The 8,884-nt window shown below is 40.4% G+C and overlaps 1 long non-coding RNA gene across 1 annotated transcript; it reads right to left on the bottom strand.

Moving 5' to 3' along the window:
- Positions 1-7,732: 7,732 nt before the first annotated feature.
- Positions 7,733-8,224, bottom strand: LOC131468138 (uncharacterized). Its single transcript, XR_009241681.1, has 3 exons — positions 8,139-8,224; positions 7,930-8,028; positions 7,733-7,853 (listed from the first exon to the last, which is right to left on the bottom strand). It is a non-coding gene; the product is annotated as an uncharacterized LOC131468138 (long non-coding RNA).
- Positions 8,225-8,884: the final 660 nt, after the last annotated feature.

Genomic DNA, 8,884 nt, shown 5'->3' with positions numbered 1-8,884 from the left:
TCACACAACTTAATTGCGCTGTCGTCGTAAAACATTTCCTGACTCTAGTCCGAAATCTTCTGATTGTTGTTGCTATGCCGACAAAGTGTTATGGGCTGTTGCTGCTTATCTGATGTGCTGTGACTTTGTCACGTTGTCACCCACCACAGTTTCATCTTTCCGTCTGACCTGGTGACCTCTCACTGTAGCTGTCGTCATAACACACAGACTGTACAGTAAGTCAGCATCTTTTGCTTTGTGCTCTTGTTATTTTTGCTGATGTGTACAAGCATAAGCGACTCCATTAGAACTGCTTCAGTACGTTCATAATGTATGTTTTCATCAAGCAATTATGCATGATTAAGACGGCGCAATTGTGCAGCGACGCTTGTCGCTTGTGTAGGTTAAGATGAAGAAAAAACAAACTTCTATTTCGTCTATTTTGAAGATTCCGGTGTTAAGAACAGCTGCGACAGAATAAAACAGAAAATCCTGCACGCCGTCTAACTTTCTTGGATACTTTTATTGTGACCAAATTGGTAATAGAGGAAGTGAGACGCATGATGTGGATGTGACCTGTGACCAAATGCATGGCCACAGGTGTCTCTCTGAAACACTCACTATTTATCCATCTTCTAGCATTTTATCCTGCACATGAGGGGGGGGGGACTGTGCCAATCTCAGCTGACATAGGGCGATAGGCGGGGGTCACACCATGGACAGTTTGCCAGTCCATCACAGGGACACGGAGACAAGCCGGCGAGAACATGCAAACTCCATGCAGAAAGAATCCGGGTCTTGCTGCAAAGGTAAGAGTCGCTAACCACTACACCAACCGTGTGGCCCACTCACTGTTTATATAAAGAAGTAAAAAACTACAAAATCAACAATTCTATCCAAACAAGAACATGCAGCATCAATGCTCACTTATGTAAACGTGCACAATGGACAGGACAGTTGTAAATGACCCACTAACAGACAAATTAACAGTCTACTTTTAATGGTAGGTTTAACAAAATCCAGGAAATCATATTTTAAAAAAAAGATACACATTTATCATTTAGTGTCGTAGGAGCCAATGTTTGAAGAGTATGAATCCAATGAGCTTCTTCTTTTTTCTTTTACTAGCTTCTCATTGTCATTTTCTACATGTTTCAATGCAACAGAAGGACTAATGTACCAGTGACAGGGATCAGTGACAGGGATCACAGGTGATGTGGGACAGAACACGGGGCCTTTGCTTCACTTTTACTGCTACATACTGGGTTTAATTGAAGGTGTCATGGTGTGTGGAAGGTGTGTGTGGATGTAGCATGAAGGAGAAAGGGTTTTTTAGTTAGAGACAGTACAGCAAAGTTCCTGGGGAGAGTGAGAGATGGATTTGCCAAACTCTCCCAGCAGTCCTCTGTCTTTCTGTGCTTATGAGAACTCCCTCTCTCCCTCTTCCTCTCCCTCTCTCCCTCCCTCTTTTTCTCTGGCATTGCTAACCACTGTGACGAGTAAAGAGAGGAGGAGAAATCGACGGGCCAACCTGAGCAGTTCAATATCGGGCTCGAGAGTTGTTTTAAGTGGGAGCCTGCAGCCAGGACTCAGGCTGTCTTTGTGCACCGTGGTGTAAAGCCAGTATCGATGAACTTGACAGCAGTTTAGCCCGCCCGAGATCTGCTACTCTCCGAGGACACTTCAAACATGTTCTCCTGTCAGCACTGGCCTTGTTTACCGTGTCTATTAATGTTCCCTTGACTTTGGTCGTTGGAGATGTATGTGGAAAGACTTTCTGTTTATGGAATCATCTCTTTAGCAAAGGCCGGCAGCGCATGGTGCAGAGACACAGTCACAGGAAGTCCCAGTATCACAAGCTTATTGGAAATAGTGAAGGAAAACTAAATCTGCTGTATTCATTATTCACATGTGTTTTACTGTAACTGCACTGTAACATGAATCAACTTCAAACTGCATTCAGCATTCTCCGTGATGGAAAGCTATACATTCTCTGTGACATCAGGATATGTTGGAGTTGGGTTTGTGTTTGCATTTGTTGAAGGACAACAAACAAGTGTCGAGTAAACAATTTGGTTTCCTAATTTACACCTGAATATGATAAACCTGAAACCACGAATGCAACTGGAGTAAATAGGATGCTTCATCTCTTACATGTGGTGTATTTTCTTTGAAGTTGCCGCATCCTAGGTATTTCTAATCATGAGATTAAATAACAGTGTGAGAATGAGAATTTAGTGTGGAAGGGTCACATGTGTTTTTTTTGTATCTAGCTTATTTAGCACATATAGCATATGTGATGTGTTTCAATTGTTTATGAATGCAGACACAACTCAGTGGCAAAGAGCCATGATCTTGACTTAAATGTAATTATAATAATCATAATAATAACATATAAAAGTATGGCTTTTTATGTGGGAAACAAATGTTGGTGCCTGAACTCAAAAGTGTGGGTATAGAAATGGAGATGTCTGCTTTTAAGTGTAACAATGCGACAAAGTTATTATTTTGTAAAATGTGTTCATATGTTTAATTACACACAATCTCTTTTTTCCTGACAGACATGTGGAACTTTTTTTTTACCTCTTCCCATTTTTGTGCTGTGATTCGCTGGAGAAGATGTACGTGACTTTTTCAAGCCCAATGTTTTGTGCTGTCGCTCCTTCATTTCTAAATTGTATTGTTCTTTATTGTCATAAGTTCACTTCATTTGATTATTGCATTAGTTTAGGGGCTCCACATGTGTCTGGCAGGTGTTTTTTTCATGTGTGTCATGCACTTTCTGTCCAATATCTAATGGAGCTTGTGGTTTCTGTTTTCCACATACTGAATGTGCTGTTAAATGTCTGTTTAATACTGTCTGGAGTGTAATATGTTTTTCTTTTTTTCCCTCCTTTCTCGGTTTTTCTTACTCTTTTTTATCTATTTATTAACTCTGATATAAAGTATGTAGCTTTCATTTTATTTCTTGTGATATGCAGCACTCCTCAGCCCATAGTGAATTTCCCTGAAGGGGATAATAAAGTATGAATATCTTATCATATTGTAAAACTCCTGGTGGCATCTTTAATATCTGTATTTTAATACAAATCCAAGACCTGCATTGAAAGGAATAAGAAGCACATCGTGGTTCAGGGGGAAAAGAAATGTTTTGACATTGTTCTGGACTGGATTTTGACTGGACTTCATGGGTATTTTTAGATCCAGCAGCATCCAGTGACAATTAGTGGCAGTGTGTCATTTTAAAGAATGCCCTGCTTCCAATCTTTGTGATGGTTTCCTCCCACCACAATGTTCCAATGTGTAAACCCACAGTGACGTGGCTCAGGTTCACGGGGAGGTAAAGGTTTTCATTAGCTGAGAGCTCAGCCTCTTGACTCATCCGTGTATTCAACATTGCAGTAACACAGTGTGAGGCAGACGCACAAACTGGAGGCTGTGTTGTTGTCTGGCAGTCAAAGGACACAGCTCCGAGGCTGATAATATTATTCCAAACTTGATGCAGTCATTGGACTGTCAGACCAACAGTGACCTCAGCATTGTGTCTGCCTCAGCGGAGCTGCTGGGCGGATTGCAGCAGAGCGCGGGCGGCCGTCTGCTTCTGTGTGTGTGTGTGTGTGTGTGTGTGTGTGTGTGTGTGTGTGTGTGTGACAGCTCCTGGGTGTGAGTGTGTGGGACTGTATGAATGTGCTCAGAGAGGCTGCACGCTCAGCAAAATCCTTTCCTGGACAAATAAATAAATATTGTTAAATCATTGTCTATGTGGATGCAGCCGCAGCACCGGTCATAGAGACGGATACTGTTTCTATTTGACTTTTATCTGAGCTTTACTGGACTGCACAACTAACTGACACATTTCTACACAGACTAAAAAAGGAAAAAATAAGCAGAATACCTCAAATTAGTGCACATTTATCTATTATAAAGGTGTTTATTTTTAATTACTTTCACTGCAGTTTGGTGTTCAGGATGTTATTTGTATGCTGCGTCCTATCAGACCTGACTGAGGGAGTGTCTGTGTGTTTACAGCTGCAGAGCAGAAGCATTTTACCTGTCAAACTGCTGAACAACTGGGTTTTTTGGGCAGTAAAAATTACTACTGAAACCTTTTGTGGGCACTTGTTTTTATATAAAAGCTCTCATCATTTCATTTATTTGTACGTTGAACAGAATCATCTTTCAGAATTGTGCCGATTTCCAAACCATTACCTCAAGCCTTAATACTGTATATCTTAGATTCTTAATTTTAACTATGACATGTCTTGAAGACATGATTTATTTTTATCTTCACCTCTTCCATCAGCAGAGCGGACTGAGGTCATCGTCTAAGTTCTAGAATCATCCTGAGATGAGGGATCCTTCCTGCTTTTGGACACAAGTGGTTGCAGCTGACCGACAGTGAGGCTCAGGTAAACTGTGGCGTTCCTCCAATGCAATGTATGTCAAGAGAGCTCTTTCCACATCATTACATTCTGTGTACATTTGATGGGTTGGCAATAACAATGTTTTCTTCAGTAATTTTACTTTAATACATGTTTTTGTCCTGTGAGCAGCTTATATATATATATAACATCACATATATTATATGAGCCTATTTGTACATGGTTTTAATCACCCTCGTCAAGTCAATTATTGAGATTAAAAAAAACAACCTGACAAAAATGTAAAAAAACACAACAAACAAAACCATTTCATTAGCAAATGTGTGATTTGTGAGTCAAGTGCTTCATTTGCACTCCTCACTGTAATGACTTCATAAGGACAAGGATATGGTTCACAGCTGCATTTGTAATGCTTAATGTCAATGCATATGCGAATATAGCTCCCACTTTAAATCATATTTGCAGATAAGTCATGACGACTGTGTAGAAAACATGTAGTGAATTAAAGAAGGCTGCGGTTAACTCACCTCATTACTTGATCTCGTTGTTTTCACCAGTGAAACGGGTGGATAGAAATGTAGTTGATGCATAAGGAGCAGAAGATAGGAAGTTCTGGCTTCACTTGGAGCCTTGCTTTTCATTCTGCACAGTAGGTTGTATAAAGCTAGATGGCAATTCACAGGTAATACAATACCAGCGAGAGATTGGCTCAGCACTCAGAAGATTTCTGAAGTAGTCTGTGGCACAACTTTTAGAATACATCTGCAAACACAGAGTGCATTTGTCCTGAAATTCTGCTGCTTTTAAATGCTGGTGTAATCAAGCAGCAATGCGTCTGCTCTTCTGCTGTTTAAGCCTCTCATATTCAGGAATCTGTGACGGCTTTATTATTTACAGATATCCTCTGCATGCACCGGTCAGCTTGTTACTTGAGTATTAATGGCCTCCCTGTTGTTTTTGCTGTGGCCTGTGGTCGTACGGTCACTCGTGTCACACTGCCATCTCCCACATATACTGCCAGTGTATATGCACGCTTTTGTAAGGATGCTTAAAAGTCTATCATCAACCCACTGACAGACAGACAGACAGATTTAATTTGTACGATGGATAGATACGAGCTATAGAGAGATAGATACGATACAATACCATAAATGGAGAGATGGACAGACATGACATTATCCAGTATCTATCATATATGTATGTGTATATGTATGTATATATTTATGTATATGTATATGTATATATTTATGTATATGTATATATGTATACATTTATGTATATGTATATATTTATGTATAGGTGTATATATGTATATATTTATGTATAGGTGTATATATGTATATATTTATGTATATGTGTATATATGTATATGTATATATATGTATGTGTATATATATGTATATGTGTATATATACACACACACACACACACATATATGTATGTATACAGTATACAGTAGGCTTTTCCATGAAGTGAAGCTAACTTGCTTCATGAAACCATCTGCACGCCATGTAATGTACAGTATGTAGGTTACAGTCACTGTGTGGAGTCCACTCGCTGTGTTGGACCTGATAAGACTCAGCTGATCATTCAACGGCAGAGCTGGAAATGTTCTGCCAACCGTGCCAACTGAGAGCTCCGATTGGATGCCAGTGAAGTCAGAAACAGCCTTCATACGTGATTGTGAATTGCTCCAATCCCGGGCACAGCCATGCACCTATTCATTCAGCCTAAGTAAGTTGTTGACGTGGGACTGTCCTCCAGCTGTCTGTGTGGGCCATCCTCTTGTCTCCCTGCTCAGATTTACTCACCAGGGGGAATAGCTATTACATCTCCTGTTATTATTTGCCATAAAAATGCGCTGAATGGCGACCAACTCTGAGGTGCTATAAAAAGCAGCGGGGTGTGAGATGGTGTCTGTGTGTCATCAATCAGACACAGTGGTGAAACATTGGGCCAGTGGGTAGTGGAAATTGATTTTTCTGTAAGTCTCAACGATTAGGGTGTGAAAGAGGGAGCCGAGGGGTAGGGGATGGGAATGGAAGGAGAGAAGCTGGGAGGGATAGGAAGAGACGAGCTGGAGCACTGAACGAAAACGCTGGAAAAGCTAATGTTTTCAAGTGGGTTCATAAGAGCTGATCTAGCCTTTGCTCTTCTGGTTAACTCTTAAATAATGGTGGACTGTAGTTGGTTTTCAACACTCTACACAGCCAGTGAATCTTAAAGTCCAGGCTTTAAATGTGGATTAAAAAATTCAGCACCCAAGATTAATTCAGTGAGCAATTTCTTTTTTTTTTTACTGCAGAGGTTTTTTATGACCTAGCAGAAAAAAAGTCTAATTAACTATCTTGATAAGCCTCCTGTACAGTTTGGTGGATTTCCAGAATCATGACTTTCACCTATGATTTCCCTGCAATAAAGTGTCCACTATAACGAGAATATCAGGGGTTTTAGAGCTGCAGCATCCTGTAAGACAGTTTTTACACTTACAATTAAATGCTTGATATGCAGCCTAAACCTTAACATTTTCAGTATGCATTTCAGTAATTATTTAAAACACAATAATACAATGCACCAACTAGTTTTGTGTCAGCGTCACATTGGACTGTTGTAAATACAAGACAGCCATGAGAGACATTTTCCCACCAGCCTTAATCAGACGGGTGCAAAGGATCATTTCAGACGCACGTCCTTCACCTCGACTTTCACCTCCTTCCCTCAGGCAGACGTACAGAATCCCCCAAAGGAAACACAACCATTTACAAACTCCTCTGTCCCTGTGTCTAAAGCCCCTTAACAACGCCTCGGCATATTTAATTGCCTCATTAATTCTTTGTTGCACATGTACATATGTATGTGTTGTTGTTTGTCATATTTCAGTAAATTTTAGTGCTGTGAGTCCACGGCACATTTCCTATAAAGATGATAAAGTCTGTTTTATTTGATCTTATACTAGTGCAACAAATGTATATTATTCCACACCTGAAAATAGTTCTCCACAAATGCAGATTATATGCTCAGATGTTTTAGGGCATTTTTTCTCCATTGTTTTCAAGTCTTTAAAAGAGACTGGTGAAAAGCTGCATCCACCATCAGTCTTTCAGTGATTCAAGTTTAATCTTGCAGTAAAGCAGTAAATTGAGAATTCACCATTCATTTCATGTTTCAATGAGTAACCTTCATGCAAAATAGTATACATTATGTATTATTATTATTGTAGAAATGTGAGACATATTCCACGTTGAACACTTCGGTAAAAAGGGGGCGGAAATGAAAAGGACACCTACAGCGCCGTGGAGTGCAGGAGCCACTCGTATTATAATGTTCGACATTGTTACACAGGTTATACAGGGACAACACAGCTCCACCTTCTATCACCGAGATGCCACTGAATATCATTTCCTCTAAGGACATCCTTTGGGACACTGTCATGTAGGGACAGCAGGGAACTTCATAACAGAAGATGGGAAGGGCATCTTATAGGGCACTGCACTAGAAAGACACTTCTTTTAGAAACAATACATTTTTAAAATGTATACTTATGAATAGCAGCCGGGTGGGCACTTACTGTAGCGGTGTCTTGTGACTCAGGAGGACACTTTAGCGCGCGGCACGTGCTGGGAGTGACGTCGCCTCTGAGCTGACCACGCTCCAGCTGAGGAACAAACTGGAAGGAAAGCATTTATTGTTGTTGCTCTTTTGGAGTGAATAAATATACACAAACAGCAGCATAGCAACATGTTCCTGTGTAAAAACAGGACTATGTGTACGACTGACTTTGGGTAAAATAAAGAGTGCAGAGTGTACTGTAGCCCCTGGAATCCCTTTGTGAGGTTGCTTCCACTTTGTGAGTTGGAAATCCGACCTGTGGGGGTTAAAAAAAACATTAAATTATTAAAAAAAAAAAAACGGCTAAGAACTCAAAAACTCTGACTTCTGACTACAACTGCAGCACACCATCATTGCAAGGCCATCCTAACACACCTGTGTGTAGGAAATGTTGGCTCACTATTTGTACAGTCATAGTTGTAAGCACAAGGATGCCTAAAGCTTTACCATCACCAACACCCAATCCAGTCAAAGGAAGGAACTTAAGCAGATATTTTTGAACGTTTTCTGCAGTTATTTAAATGATATGTTTCTGCTTTGCTCAGTTTATCGCCGTCATAATATCATTGGGACTATAGGACACTTGGCTGAACAAAAGACTTATAGACTCTTAAACTGGGTAATGGGCATTTTGATCACTCTGTGACATTCTATCAAAACAGACAGACTTAAACGCAGCTTATTATTATCTTCTTTCCACTCTCGGCCTGTTTTCCTGCAGAAGATATCGTCTGCAACAGGAGCAATAGGGAGATGGGGCAACTAAGGAAAACTAAAATCCCTCTTAGACATAATTTAGCTTCCCACGGATGTGCCAAAAGCCTTGGAAATTGCGATTCTTAAGAATCTTAAGTGGACGCGCACGCACACGCACACACAGAGACACACAGAGACACACTCAGTGTTGTAGGGAA

Source organism: Solea solea, chromosome 11, assembly GCF_958295425.1.
Source record: "Solea solea chromosome 11, fSolSol10.1, whole genome shotgun sequence".
Classification (NCBI taxonomy): Eukaryota; Metazoa; Chordata; class Actinopteri; order Pleuronectiformes; family Soleidae; genus Solea; species Solea solea.
Note: the sequence above shows the minus strand (reverse complement) of the source record. Positions and strands in the feature narration are given on the sequence as shown.